This window comes from Aotus nancymaae, unplaced genomic scaffold, assembly GCF_030222135.1.
Source record: "Aotus nancymaae isolate 86718 unplaced genomic scaffold, 86718_ANA_hifiasm-v0.15.2.pri h1tg000030l, whole genome shotgun sequence".
Classification (NCBI taxonomy): domain Eukaryota; kingdom Metazoa; phylum Chordata; class Mammalia; order Primates; family Aotidae; genus Aotus; species Aotus nancymaae.
Genome location: NW_026988443.1, coordinates 14,567,246 through 14,582,663, shown reverse-complemented (window position 1 = coordinate 14,582,663; position 15,418 = coordinate 14,567,246).

The window sequence follows — 15,418 nt, the reverse complement described above, 5'->3', positions numbered from 1 at the left end:
TCCAGTGTTATCCCTGCCACTTCTCAAAGGAAGCTCTCAGTGTCTCTTTTATAGACAAAGGAGGGAAATTCAGAGAGGTACAGGAGCTTGTCCAAAGGCACACATGTTTAAAGGAGCAGAATTAGAGTTAGAACCCAATTCCTCTTATTCTCCATCTAGTCTTCTTTCCACTAAATGAAAAGATCATCACTTATAAAAGTCTTGTTTTGAATACGATCTCTTCAATATGAGCTTTCTTGACTTATATTGAAGGAATTTTATGGGATTCATTTGGAGAACATTGACTCTTCTTGAAACATTAAAATAGTTGTAACAGGATTATCACTAAAACTGATGGATGCAAACAGGGAAACAATGTTAATTAAGGGAAACAAAAGACAAAAAATAACTGAATGGCTAATACTAAGAAACTCATCCTACCAGCTGCTAATATTATTAATATGGTCTAAATCACAATAAGTGTTTTTAAAAATGAATATTGCCTTCTACCAATGAATAATAATACTTACAACAAATAGCAAAATAATTATTTTCTATATGTTAGGCACGGTATTAATAATACCTATATGTGTGTTATTTCATTTAATGGAATTTTAAAAGAGAGCTGCTATTTCTCACTCATCAAAAGAATAGTTTTTCCCTTGAAATAAAGATAAGATGAATGCTGATTCCTATGCATTCAAAAACAGAATGACAGGTATATTTTCAGAGACAGGCCCAGTGCAAACTGAGATACTTAATTCATGTCCATGGACTCTACTCTTAATCCTGGTCAGTGTAGGACTTGGCTTTCTTAGCACCAAAGCACAAAGTTTATAATGTTGAGTACATATGCTACTTGACTTACCATGGGGTTATATCCCAATAGACCCATTGTAAGTCAAAAATATCATCAGTTGAAAATGCATTTAAAACCCTGATAAACTCATTGTAAATTAAACAATTGTAAGTTGGTGACTGTACATTAGAAGAGGTAGGACAGGTGGCTAAAGACTGTGGGCCCCATTTGTTATTCTAGGCTCTTCCTGGAAACATGCATGGGTGTGGTCAGTACTGGCTAAGCAGTGTTAGTTAATAGGGGAAAGGCAGTGTGACTGCAATACACTTCCTGCATATTATCCAAACTCTAGGCTCCCTAAATCTTGGCCAGATCATTGAAGAAAGCAATTTGTTCAGTAGAGTGATTACCACGGAATTTCCCAGAGAATTTTACACCCAGTGTACTATGAACTTCCAGGAATGGGATATGCTCTGAAGTTTCCAAAACTTACTGGAAAAAGATGGCTTTTGTTTTATGATACATCATAAAAAGTGGGAAGTTCTATAGACCATTCAGGGGCATATGAATATAATGAATTCAACACGCTTTCAATTATTGGATGCTCATGATGTCCTACACAATGTGCAGTGTGATAGAGGACTGGTTAATCAAGTATTAGACTAATCAATTAGGAAAAGAGTTGAAGCAGAGAAAACTCGGTAGCACTCTGGCATACCCTGGGCTAGCACTGAATTCTTCTACCCCAAGTACTGGCAGACGGGAGGATACCAGCTGCTGTTGTCTTCGCTTTTTGTGTGTCTATAAGAAGATTTTTTTTTCTTTTCACAAGAAAGTATCACTGAAGGAAAATCCTATTTGTGAGGTAAGCAAAGGCCTCCTGCATTGTGACGCAAAGATTCACAGTTGTCTGAAGAGACACATTTTTGGTTTTAGTGGCTGCAGGTTTCAAACAGTTTGATTAGATATAGCAACATAACCATTGGTCAAGAGAAATGTATGGACTCTACGTACAAAAAGGACCGTTCTAATTTTTCTGACCACTTCCAGTACAAATTCATGGGCAGTGTGGCTTTAGGTGTTCATACTCCCACCCTTGCTGGTCAACTGCAGAACTGCAGCATCTGTATCACCTGGGAATTGGTTAGAAATGCAGAATTTCAGGCCTTCCGCCAAACCTACTAAATCAGAATCTGCCTTTTCACAAGGTCCCCATGTGATTTTATTGTACATGGAGTCTTGAAAAGTACAGCTTCATGCGCCACTTCTAGGAGCATTGAGTGGAATCTTCCTTACAGAGGACTATTTCACCCTTCACAACTGTAAGATCTTTGCCAAGGGAAAGTGGCCAGGATTTGGACCTGAGTTCACGCAACTTACCAAACCTCCATGTTCCTCATTGTAAAATATTGTCACCTAAACTCTTGAACCTTTGCTTTTCCATGTGAGAAACAAGGATAATCTTACCAAACTCATAGAATTCATGGTGAAATTCTTCGTAAAATATATAAAGTCCCTACACCAGTACTTGTTTAGTAAATGGTGGCTCTTTACAATGATAAAAAGAAAGATTATAATGAAAATAAGTGATAATAATTATGTTAAAAATAATTAGGTGGAGAAAAAGGAGTGTATTAGAGTTCTCTAAAGGGACAGAACTAATAGGGTGGATGTATATATGAAGCGGAGTTTATTAAGGAGTATTGACACACATGATCACAAGGAGAAGTCTCACAATAGGTCGTCTGCAAAAGTTGAGTAGCAAGGAGTCCTAAAACCTCAAAAGTAGGGAAGCTGACAGTGCAGCCTTCAGTCCATGGCCGAAGGTCCAAGAGCCCCTGGCAAACCACTGGTGTAGGTCCAAGAGCCCAAAAGCTGAAGAACTCGGATTCTGATGTTCAAGGGCAGAAAGCATCCAGCAAGGGAAAAAGATGAAACCTGGAAGACTTAACAAACTGGCTTCCCTCACCTTCTTCTGCCTGCCTTATTCTAGCTGGACTAGCAGTTGATTGATTAGATGGTGCCACCCACCATGAAAGTGGGTCTGCCTCTCCCAGTCCACTGACTCAGATGTTAATCTCCTTTGGCAATACCCTCACAGACACACCCAGGAACAACACTTTACTTCCTTCAATCCAATCAAGTTGACACTCAGTATTAACCATTGCAATTAGTAAAATACTTATATTCTTCACAGGCGACTGGAAGACACAGTTATCACAGGAAGTGGATCTGGGACAAATGTTGACAGTACAGGTAAAGCACATTTAGAATAAAAAATGAAAGGACAGCATCCCCATGTCCCTACCAGTATCATTTTAATCAGACTTTTCCTGCAAAATATCCTGTTCCTCCTCTTGTATAACTAAGAAGGAAAGCTCTAAACAATCTTAGCAAGTCAAGTGACTCTGGAGAAGACAGGAAGTAAAACAAGTTGTGACCAAGAGACCAACTAAACTGGACTGAAGGGATTTTAGGAAGACGTGTTCTGCAGAGATGTTTCAGTCTCTACCACAACCTGATGCAAGCAGGGTTTTCTCAGGCATTGAAGAAGGGAAGCAAGATATATTAATTACAATTCTTCTTATACCAACCAGCAGAAATTTAGTCTAAAACACACTATGCAAAGGGGGCTTTAAGAGTATTGACCAGTAACATAGTTTTACTCTGGCTTAAAATCTCCGCTAAGTTAACCAACCATACCAGTTTCCCTGAGATTCTCCGAGTTTTAGCACTGAAAGTCCTAACCCAGAAAATCCCAGAGTCCTAGGTAAACTGGTATAGTTGATCACCCTAGGTCAGCTTGTATAGTGTCTTATTCTGATTCAGTGTATGGAAAATATCTCTTAATTCTTTTAAGTTGTTTCTTTATAAAATTACTTTAAGTCCTTCTACCTGTCATAGATAGATAGATGATGATGACTGATAGAGACACAGGTAGGTAGGGAGAGAGGAAAAAAAAACAGAGAAAGAGATCTTTGTCTCTTCCTCTCTTTAAGATTATTTCCTTAAGGACAACAAACATGGCCACAAATTCAGAGACACAACCAATGAGTTAATTGGTAGGAAAGCAGCATTGTCAGATAGGTGCATTTATGCCGTGTTTTTAGTCATTTCCCGCTAGCCGTAACCCTTACAGCTTTCAGGGACAAACACCAAGACCAACCTGGAGACCTTCTAGCATGTGCAGAACAAAAATGTCAGGCTAGAACAAATAAGCAATTCTGGTCTGGGAATGTAGTCTGGGATTTGCCCTTTCAAAGGCCAGCAATCTAACAGCTTGTTAGTTCGCCTTTTTAAAGGCCAGCAACCAGGAAAATAGACCACTGAGTATGGGTCACTCCACAGAAAACAAGCCATGTTCCTGTGGCTATTTGCAATGCAATAAGAAGTTGCAGTCCACAGGTAAACCCAGTCACTCTTGGTCAGGAGCACCAGAATGGAATTTCAGAATATTCTTGTAACTCTACAAATGCTTGACCTGGGAGCACCTACTGAGGATTTTACTCTAAAGAAATAAGCTAAGTTACCAAGAAAAGTTTATATACAAAAATGCACATTTCAAGGTTATTCAGAAATCTTTAAGACACATTAAATTTTTAGCCATAACAGAAGGATTGAATAAACAATAGTATGCCTGTAGAACAGTTACCACAAAAATGAAAATAATAGTAGTTAAGCAAGATAGCATTTTCCATGCCTTAAATAGCCTATGCCGTTTAATCCTTACAATAACACCTTTAGGGAGGCACTATATTCCTTCCTCATTTTATTCATTAGAAAATCGAGGCTTAAAGAGATTAAGTGAATTGCCCAAAGTCACACAGCTCATAATTTGCAGAAGGAGGATACATATCAAGGTCTAATATATTTCCAGAGCCAAAACTTATCTTCTCCATAAAACTTATAAAAAAATAAAATATGACTATGTAGTAAACTGACTTTTTCATCCTTTTTAGTAAAAGTAGCATCTATTGTAGCTCAAACTCTGTCTATATTTTAGTAGAATGTGTTTGGGACCTGGATATAATTCTTTCTTTTTGTTAAACATAGTATTTGAGCAACAACAATAACTAAAAGCTATAAAATCTAATATTAAAAATTTTAGCTGAATTAATCTAAAAGGGCTATCGATAATGATTAATTTCTAAAACTAACTTTTACAGTGTCTAATTTCTCTGGCCTGCCTAGAATATTCCTCTCGATTTTATTTTAGTCTCCGTTTATCCTCTGTTTAGAAGATATATTATCTTTAAATAAGAAGGCAAGTGTTATTTGAGCAAAGGCTAGGGACACATTCTGTGCCCTTAATACAAATAATTTTAAGCAATTTGACAGATAGAGTGCGATTACATCATTTCAGATACTAATGGGCATAATAATTCTTCAACTTCCTCATGAAAGAGAGCTCTAAAATGAGACAACTGAGTGAAAAGAAAATGTCAAGTTATTGATGGCTTCCATCGTGATTTTATGACACATAGATGGAAGGTGGTTCCTTTGTGGAGCCAGGTGTCTAGCTCGACCTTGTCTGCAGGACTGTTTGTTGCTTTTTGTCAACCAGCATCTTCTTCCACTTCCTTGGGTCACCCCATCCAGATTTGACTTGGGAACCACCCTTCCCTGATCTTAGCACACATGGTTCATGGATACTGATTTATTGCCAGCCCCAGGGGCAGTCTATGATAAAAAGTCAACATAATCAGAGCCTCATCTCTTCTTGCTACAGATGATTCAAGATAATGAGAACACATGGACACAGGGAGGGGAGCATCACACACTGTGATCTGTGGAGGAAACTAGGGGAGGGACAGTGCAGGGTGGGGAGTTGGGGAGGGATAACATGGGGAGAAACACCAGATATAGGTGATGGGGAGGAAGGCAGCAAACCACATTGCCATGTATGTACCTATGCAACAATCTTTCATGTTCTTCATATGTACCCCAAAACCTAAAACACAATAAAATATTTTAAAAAAAAAAGATAGACACTTGATACGTGGAAGGCCACTCAGAGCCAAGAAGATTCAATTCTCAAATGTTTGCTAGAACCTTTAGAAAAGAGAATATTCCTCCTCAAAGCTTGCTAAGTTTATAGGTGCTACAGGAGATAGAAAAAAACTATTTAGGCAGATGGACTCCTCAGCAGAATTTCCCTTTTAACAAAAAGCAGCTCCAAATCATTTCTTTTCTAACAAAGAGCAGCCTGAAAAATCGAGCTGCAGGCATAGACAAGCAAGCTGGAAGCTTGCACAGGTGAATGCCAGCAGCTGTGCTAGTAGAAAATGGCTACCTAGAAGCCAGATATGTTCAACACGAGGGTTACATCTTCCCTTTCCTTTGTTACCATGTGTACAGTAAAGAACTAGGCAACATGGCATCAGCCAGGTAGAGAACCTATTTGCATAATAAAAGATTAGGGTGGGGTGGCCAGTTTTTTTGCTTGCTATGCAAATGACATACCTAGTCCCAACCAGTTTTTCACACCTTATGCAAATGGAACACCTGGTCCAACCAATCTTTCTTGCTCTATGTAAACCAGACACTGCCTCCTCATGCTCATCTATAAAACCTTCTGCATTTAGGGTGGATCACGAAGTCAAGAAATTGAGACCATCCTGGCCAACATGGTGAAACCCTGTCTCTACTAAAAATAGAAAAAATTAGCTGGGCATGGTGGTGTGTGCCTATAGTCCCAGCTACTTGGGAGGCTGAGGCAGGAGAATTGCTTGAAACCGAAAAACAGAAGTTGCAGTGAGCCAGGATAATGCCACTGCATTCCAGCCTGGGGATAGAGCGAGACTCCATCTAAAAAAAAAAACAAACAAAAAAAAAACCTTCTGCATTTCACCACAGAAGCCGTAACCCATTTCTCTGGGACCCCTCTCTGTACAACAGAGAGAGCTCTTCTCTTTCTTTCACATATTAAACTTATCCTCTGAAATTCACTTTTTGTGTGTCCATGTCCTAGTTTTTCATGGCTGTGAGGCAATGAATCTTGGGTATTTACACCAGACAACGATGCCACTTCACAGGAATGTGAGTCTGAAGCTTCTACAATGCCTTGCCTCAAGGAATTCATGGTCCATACATCTTCCTCCATGGTGGGTTTCTAAGAAGAGAATTCTTGGTCACAGTAGAAGGAATATATTATGAATTTAATGAACCAATTCAGTAACCATGAGAATTAAAATAAGATTATAGTCTGAGGGGAAAAAAACTAGGCTTTAACCAATTATTAAAATTGATGCATGTTATTGTTATCAATTTATCAATAAATAGTCAAACTAAATAGTGGTTTCCTTCTTCATCACTGCCTGTCATATAAAAACCCTAGTGAATTAACAAAGCAAGCATCAAAATCCATTTTTATCTTCCTCCCTAGCATCCACACTAGATTGTATTTATAGATCTGAAAACTCATTTTGCATAGAAGTTGTCAAGTGTTTGCCTTGAACTGCAAACTTAACTCAAAAAGTGTTTAAAAAGAAAAAGCAGGACTGGGGAAGAAAGAGGACGTTAGAGGTCATTTAGCCCTTTGGGAAATTTTTCCAAGCCTCACAGTTGATGCAAAGAAAATCTAGGCTTTACATCCTCAAGCCAGTGTTTTTTCTACAGCATTACAAAATATTTTATTCTATCACCGAAGCAATCGTCTTTAAATATAAAGATACCACCTACACACAAAACATACATTATAAATGTGTTTTAATTTTCTGTAAAACACACAGTTCTGTCACGTATTCGGATTCCTCTTCGAATTAGAATACGTTCCCTGTGCTTACAACGACATCCTTCTTCTTTGCTTGTAGAAATAGGCATTAAATCTCAGCTCAAATTTTGCTTCTTTCTCTGACTCCTGCCACAGATGAAAATGTTCATCTGCTATATTATTTATTTTTTTGCAAAACAGCTATTTAGGGGTGGGTGTTTCTCCCTACTAGAATATGAGATTTTTATTTGATTTAGAAATTTTCCTCTCCAGTTAGTAACACAAATCAGTGTGTTGCACCCCCCTAAGCATTGTACATTTGTAAGTTATTCGTAATTATATAATTGCTATATGCTAGAAATTGTTCTAAATAGTGTAAGTCCAGAGAGTCATTGCATTTAATATTTGTTATTAAAATTCTCATTTTATAGGAAATGTTACAGGTAGTTAGACAGGCATGAGCAGGGCAGGAGAGGGCTCTCCCCCACCCACTAGGAATGTTGGGTGATGGTTTGACAATAATCCCATTGCCAGGCAGAGGCCATTGTCTGATGGCCCACACCTGTTGCATTAAAGTGTTAATTGAATGCAGGCACCAGGAAGAAGCAAAAAGGGCTTCCAGTAAAAATCTCAGGTATTGAGCAGGTGAGCCTGGACATATGCATTAAGACACAAAATGGGCCGGGCGCGGTGACTCACGCCTATAATCCCAGCACTTTGGGAGGCCGAGGTGGGTGGATCACAAGGTCAAGAGATCAAGACCATCCTGGTCAACATGGTGAAACCCTGTCTCTACCAAAAATACAAAAATTAGCTGGGCATGGTAGTGCACACCTGTAGTTCCAGCTACTCAGGAGGCTGAGGCAGGAGAATTGCTTGAACCCAGGAGGCGGAGGTTGTGGTGAGCCGAGATCGCACCATTGCACTCTAGCCTGGGCAACAAGAGCGAAACTCCGTCTCAAAAAACCAAAACAAAAAAAAGACACAAAATGGTGGCGTATGACCTTCCAGGGGCACACCACCAGAAAAGGGAAGAAAGCTTCAGATGGGTTTGCTTACAATCTCCTAAACACACTGGGCATGCTCACTTCCCAAGAGTAGGGAGGGCACTGCGAATGTGGGCAGCCCAGCCTAAGGGAAGAATCATGGGGTAAGGAGCACAAGACATCACAAGACACTGCACTTGTTCTTCAAGTCACCCACCTGGATCTCTTCCAAGTGCACTTTCCTGTATTATGTGACAATTTAAACTTACGAAATTTAGTAATGCATAGTGTAGATGATGAATTCAAAGCAAATAGAAGCTGACTTGTGTTGGAAATCTCTTGTAAATCCTTGGAGAAATTTGAATGATGTGCAAACCAAAAATAAAATTTGAAGACTCCCTGCAACCATCTGAATGGACCCCCTCCTTGGCCAGGGCACTTTAAATTTAACCTGCAATACTGGTTCAGACCATGATGTGAAAAGAGGGTCGGACAAGTTGCATGATGCCCTCATCCTTTTTGGAATTCAGGAAAAGCCAACCAGCATTTAACATCAACATAGACTTTAAGTCTGATAAGAAACATTTACAATCTATTCTCTCTGAAGCCTGCTACCTGGAGGTTTCATCTTCACGACAAAACCTCGGTCTCCACAACCTCTTAACCTAAGCCAGGCATTTCTTTCTATGTATAATAACTTTTTCAATCAGTTGTCAATCAGGAAAGTTTTAAATCTACCCATAACCTGGAAACCCCACCACCATCTCTTTGAGTGGTCCCACCTTTCTAAACCCAGCCAATGTACATCTTAAATGTATTTGATTGATGTCTCTTGTCTCCCTAAAATGTATAAAACCAAGTTTCACTCCAACCATATTGGGCACATGTTCTCAAGGTCTCCTGAGGGCTGTGCCATGGTCCACAGTCACTCATATTTGGCTCAGAATAAATTTCTTCAAATATTTTACAGAGTTGGACTCTTTTCATTGACAGATCTTTAGTTAGCATGGGCTGATACACACTAGGTGACCAATCATTGTTAGATAAATGGGTTCCTGGATAAATAAATGAAACCAACAAAGGCAGTATAAATTGAAAAAACTTGGTTAAAAGTGCCTTGAAATCACGCCTGAAAAATGTTCTATATTATGAAAATTTTGAAATTCTTTGTGTTTGTAGTTGCTGTACATTATTTGTATAGGAAAATGAGGCTGCAAAGTGTTGGAAGTTTACAGAAATTTAAGTCCTGAAGCTAATTCTTTGCAAGATGTAGATTAGAAAGTTCCTTATTTCTTTGCACTTTAAATCTAATCTTCTCCTTAAAAATATCTCAATGGTCTAGCATAAATTCATGCTGAAATGTTACATTAAAAGATACATCAACACAATATTAAGTGTTTATGTCATTTCTTCTAGATACCGTTTGAGTTTTTTCTAGATACACTTTTCTGATTAAAATGAAGTTGATTAAAAAGAAATTAAAAGTAAACATGCATGGATTGTTTTTTATTCTGATCTTGATTTGGAGAAAGAAATAGGAATATCTTATTTTGTTCAACCTAATGTGGCTACCCTAGTGCAGCTTTGATAATTTACATAAAAGAAACCGTTGGGAGTTCTTGTCCATTGAATCACAGACATGAGGACCACCAGCAGTTACTTGAATCAGACAAGGATACTTGAATAGATAACATTTTCTCTTACCCAGATGTGAGATTTGTATGGTTGAAACCAAATACCTAATGCCTACAGGTCTGCAATATTCCAAGTAGAGATGTTTTTCAGGGATTTCTAGGACTAATATAAAGTTGCTGTTTATGTTTGGAGTCAAAGCAAGGATTTCATTGTAAATAGTAGAAAAAAGTGTAAATGCCATTTATATATAGTCCCACCCTTGTATGCACACATATAAACAAGCCCACAAACTCCAAAATGTAAATATCTGTACTCTCTTCTATGAGTCTGATTACTCCAAAATTCTCTCAATATCACACAAAAAAACTGCACACTAATAATATCTTCCATGTCAAAACAAATTGCCTCTTGGCTGGTCACTGGAGTTAGAAACCTACCTGTTTTAGAGCAAGTTGCTTTTATCTCTAAAGTATGACTGAGCCAGGCATGGTGGCTTAAGCCTGTAATCCCAGTACTTTGGGAGGCTGAAGTGGGCGGATCACGAGTTCAGGAGTTTGAGACCAGCCTGGACAACATGGTGAAACCCCATCTCTACTGAAAATACCAAAAAAAAAAAAAAAAAAAAAGTAGCCCAGCGTATTGGCACACACCTGTAATCCTAGCTTCTTAGGAGGCTGAGGCAGGAGAATCGCTTGAACTCAGGAGGAAGAGGTTACAGTGAGCAGAGATCATGCTATTGCACTCTAGCCTGTGTGACAAAGTGAGACTCTGTCTCAAAAACTAAAAAATAAAAATAAAAAAATAAAGTATGACTGTGAGCATCAGACACTTGGTGAGTCAATTTGACCCAGTGAAACTTGTTTCTGGAAGTGTGCAAGTATATCAAATTATAGTCAGTCACACACCTCAGATCCTTTTCCTTGGATGTTATTTCATTTTTCTGAAGTATTCACTGACATATAGTGTATTATTTGGGGGATTTTCTTTACTGTTGCTGAAGTTTCAGCCCAGGTAATATATCTTAACATTACACTTCTAAAAGACAGTGGAAATTACTGGCAGTATATCACAGATACTTAGAATCATAAAGAACTTTATTGGTTATAAAGTTCCATCTCTGTGATTTTATTTGGTTTAGCAAAGTCTGTATAATAATACTTTAAAAACAAGAGTAAGCATGTTCTTTAGAGGTGAAAGTTCTATCTCAAACATTTATAGCCTTCTTTCTTCTCTGAGACCTTAGAGTTAATAATATTCAGCATTAAGATGTGCTGGATGATGTCCTCTCCCCAGAGCAATTAGGATGACAAATATCCTCCTCTCTACTGACCACTGACGACATGGCGGCCTCAAATTGCAACAGTTCCTGAGTCCTAATTACTGCCAAGAAGAGGTCAATATCCACTCTCCTAAGATTAATAACGTGGTTTTTGGCAGACATTCTTCACAATTCAGGCAAGCATTCTCAGTCGCCTCATCCAGTCAGTGAGCTGGTTCAGCGATGGGAGGAATCCAGGCCACTACTGTGTGGCTAAGAGGAAAGGAAGGTGTTGATGCCCTAGTGAGGCAAACCAGGCCCATGCAGTCATTGTGCCTGCAAGGGGTTAACAACTGGCTCTCCAGCAGCAGGTGGGAGACTGAGGGGCAGGAAACATTTTGTGATGTTTACCAATTTCTATGCTGTAAATACTCCCACCAAGGCCTATTTTATGCTGTCAACATAATGTTAATGAATTCTCAGAACAATGGGCTCTTGTGAACCGGTGCCAGCTGACTCCAGCACATCATAAATAAATGTAAAATGACCATTGTGGTAAGTGCTGCAAAGAACTGTACAACTGCAGTATTTTTCCTTGGCAATGAAGTCAATAGAGCAATAGCAGGTGGTGGTGTCTGCTCCCTACACAAACACACACATACACACACGCACACCCCATATCCTATTGGCATTCACCATTTCATTATATGCTAATAGCATTCTACTGCAAACACCTGAGACTTTCCATCTGAAGGCTTTCTCTCAGCCCATACCTGGGGAAAACCAGAAGTGCCAGGAAATCAACATCCTTGGGAGCAACCCTCAGACAATGACAGATGGGAGTAGGAGGATGAACATCCAAGTTTCATTGCCCCCAGCTAAGACAACTCTGAAATCTGTTTTACCCCATCTCTGACAGGGGCTGAGCAGACTTGGGCCTCCCATGCCCACAGAAGTAAGCTGCCTGCTAATGCTCCCTGTAAACAGGCTTCCTTCCCCCCATGGAATGGCTTCTACCTTCTCCAGACTTTTCCCAGAATTATCCCTCGAAGAAACCACACTCACTCCAGATGCTTGTGTATGAGTCTACTCTATGAACCAAAAGCCAAAGACGTTAAACTTTTCTAGAGAAATAGAGGTAAATCTGAAGAAAGAGCAGGACTCAAGTAGAAGAATAAGAAGGAAAGCATGTTCCCGGCAGAGAGAATGACATGGAAGGCACACAAACATATACTACTATACATATAACACATATGTTTCTCAGTGCCACTATGCCAGGCAGAATCACGCCCTGGAATTAGGGGCAAAATGCTCAAAGATGTCATGAGTGGCATGCAAAACTGATAGGAACCCAGTTAAAAATGGTCTCATAGTTATGTATATGTGTTAAATGGTGCATAAACCATTTGTGGAAGTGGTTGAAAGAAAATTATTTTTCATATGCATATCATTTGTGTGTGTGCATTAAGAACACTTTATATCTACTTTATTTACATTTTTTAAGAATATAATATATTGTTATTAGCTATAGTCATCATGTTGTACAACAGATCTCTTGAACTTATTCGTCTTATCTAATTGAAACTTGTATCCTTTGGCCAGGTCCCCAAACTGCAGCCCCCAAACGCCCGGCAACCACAATGGGGTATACATATTTCAAAACATGTTATACAAGATAAATATATATATAATTTTTATTTATCAATTAAAAATAAATAAATAGAACAAAAATGCTAAAAAAAAAAAGAAAGAAAAGAAAACTAGATTGTAGTTTGTCACTTACTGAAAGTAGTGGAAGGTTATCAAAATTTGAAATCTTTTGCAGACTTAAATCCTGGGGCATGTTTCTCTGCCTTTAAGGTATATGTCCTTTGGGAAATGCATTTTTGATACCTATTTTGTCAAACTTGAAAATTCAATCCAATGATTACCTTCTTCAACTAACTTCTGGTATCAGCACTAGTAATTCCTTTTGTGGCTTTCTCATCTGCACTCAGGGCTTCACCCAACTGCTGAAAGCTTTGGAAATTGTGGCAATGTTTGAAACCTTCAAACCAGCCTCTACTAACACTAAAAAGAGCTGCTTTTGTAGGATTAGATTATTTCATTTAAGGTCTTCCTATATTGATAGTACTTTCTCTTTGATTATGAGAAAGATTGTTCCTGATTTTTTTTCTCTCTTTGGTCTTCAATCCATATGCTTAACAATCTTTCCACTTCTTTTATCTCTTCAGGCCATGTTCTTATTGACTTCACAGCACTTGAAGTCACAGGCTTTTCTTTTATTTTCATGGCATTGTCTCTGATGGTCTGCAATGTAGATTCCTTTAAGCCTGTTACTCAGGAGATATCACATGTTCTCTTTTCTCTTTCAATACAGAAACCTTTCCTTTTGCCTGCATTGCTGGTGATTTTGACTCATGACATTGAAATATGTTTGGAGTAAAGAGGTAGTGTTTTGTTTTTTTGATATAAAAAAGTTCATAAATGGAAAAGAAGAGAAAAAGGCAACATTATAAGATAACATGTACAGCAAATCAAGGTAGCTGGTCTACTGTGAGGGGTGCAATGGTCTGAATCTGTCCCCCAGAGATCATGTGTTAGAAACTTAATCCCCAGTGCAACAGTGTTGGGAGGTGGGGCCTAATAAGAGGTAATTACAGGACTCTGCCCTCATGAATGAATTATGTAGTTGTGGAGAGAGTGAATTAGTTATGATGAGTGTGGACTTGTTATAAAAGCAAGTTTAGCCCCTCTTGCTCTCTTGCTTGCTTGCACTTTCTCTCTTGCCTTTTTGCCTCTGCCATGGGATGATGCAGCAAGAAGGCCCTTGCCAAATGTGGACCCCTGACACTGGACATTCCAGCCTCCAGCCCTATAAGAAATAAATCTCACTTGTGTGCAGTGGATGCCTGTGATCCCAACATTTTGGGAGGCTGAGATGGGAGGATCACATGAGCCCAGGAGTTTGAGGTCAGCCTGGAAAACATAGTGGGACCCCATCTCTACAAAAAATAAAAAGAATTAGCCTGGCATGGTGGCATACGCCTGCAGTTCCAGCTACTCAGGAGGCTGAGGGTAAAAGATTGTTTGAGTCCAGGAGATTGAGGCTGTAGAGAGCCATGATTGTGCCACTGCACTCCAGCCTGGGCAGCAAAGGGAGAATCTATCTCTAAATAAATAAATAAATAAATATCTGTTCCTTATAACTTTCCCAATCTCAGGTATTCTGTTATTGCAGCACCAAACAGACTAGAGGGGTTGTGTGTGTGTGTGTGTGTGTGTGTGTGTGTGTGTGTGTGTTTAGGTGCATACATTTTTTTGTATCCCTGCACGGCTCAGGTCAGCTCAATGTAGTTTTCTGAATTCAACTAGTGTTTTTCAGGGATGAAATTGAACATGAGCAAACACAAATTTCAAATCTTCCTCAAATTTTTCCCTAATGCATCAATGATGCTGAAACAAATTCACGTTTTTAAAACAGGAATTTACAGCAGAACTCTGTGTGTGTGTGTGTGTGTGTGTGTGTGTTTAATATAAAATAAAGCGCTGATTACAGATTGTTAATTACACATCTGGGTCAGCAAAATAAAGAAAACAATATGCCCCCTGATTTCTCTGCTAAAATATTCTAATCTCTTTCAGTAGATTTAGGTTGGAAAAATATTTCTTGCTTTAAGTGAGTACAGAGCAAGGGGTATGTCTTTCATCTCCAGTACTAAAGGAAATCAAAATATAAATGCCTCTAGTAGAGTTGAGCACTGTAGAATTTGTGTCAACATGGACACAATGCTGGAATAGTGTCTTAGGGCAACTTCCCAGGAAACAGAGCATAAGAGAGGGATTCATGTTCTCTATTTACTAATAAATTAGCAATTTATTAAGGGAGTGCTCTCAAGGAGAGATGCATAATGAAGGGGTGCAAGATAGAGAATGAGAAGAAACTAAGCAAAGATGTGCTTAGAGGTGAAGTCTAACTTCAGCCCGATCTAGGAGCTCTAGGGTATAAATCACACTGCAGAGGTTTTCCCACCTTGATGCAAAGGAGC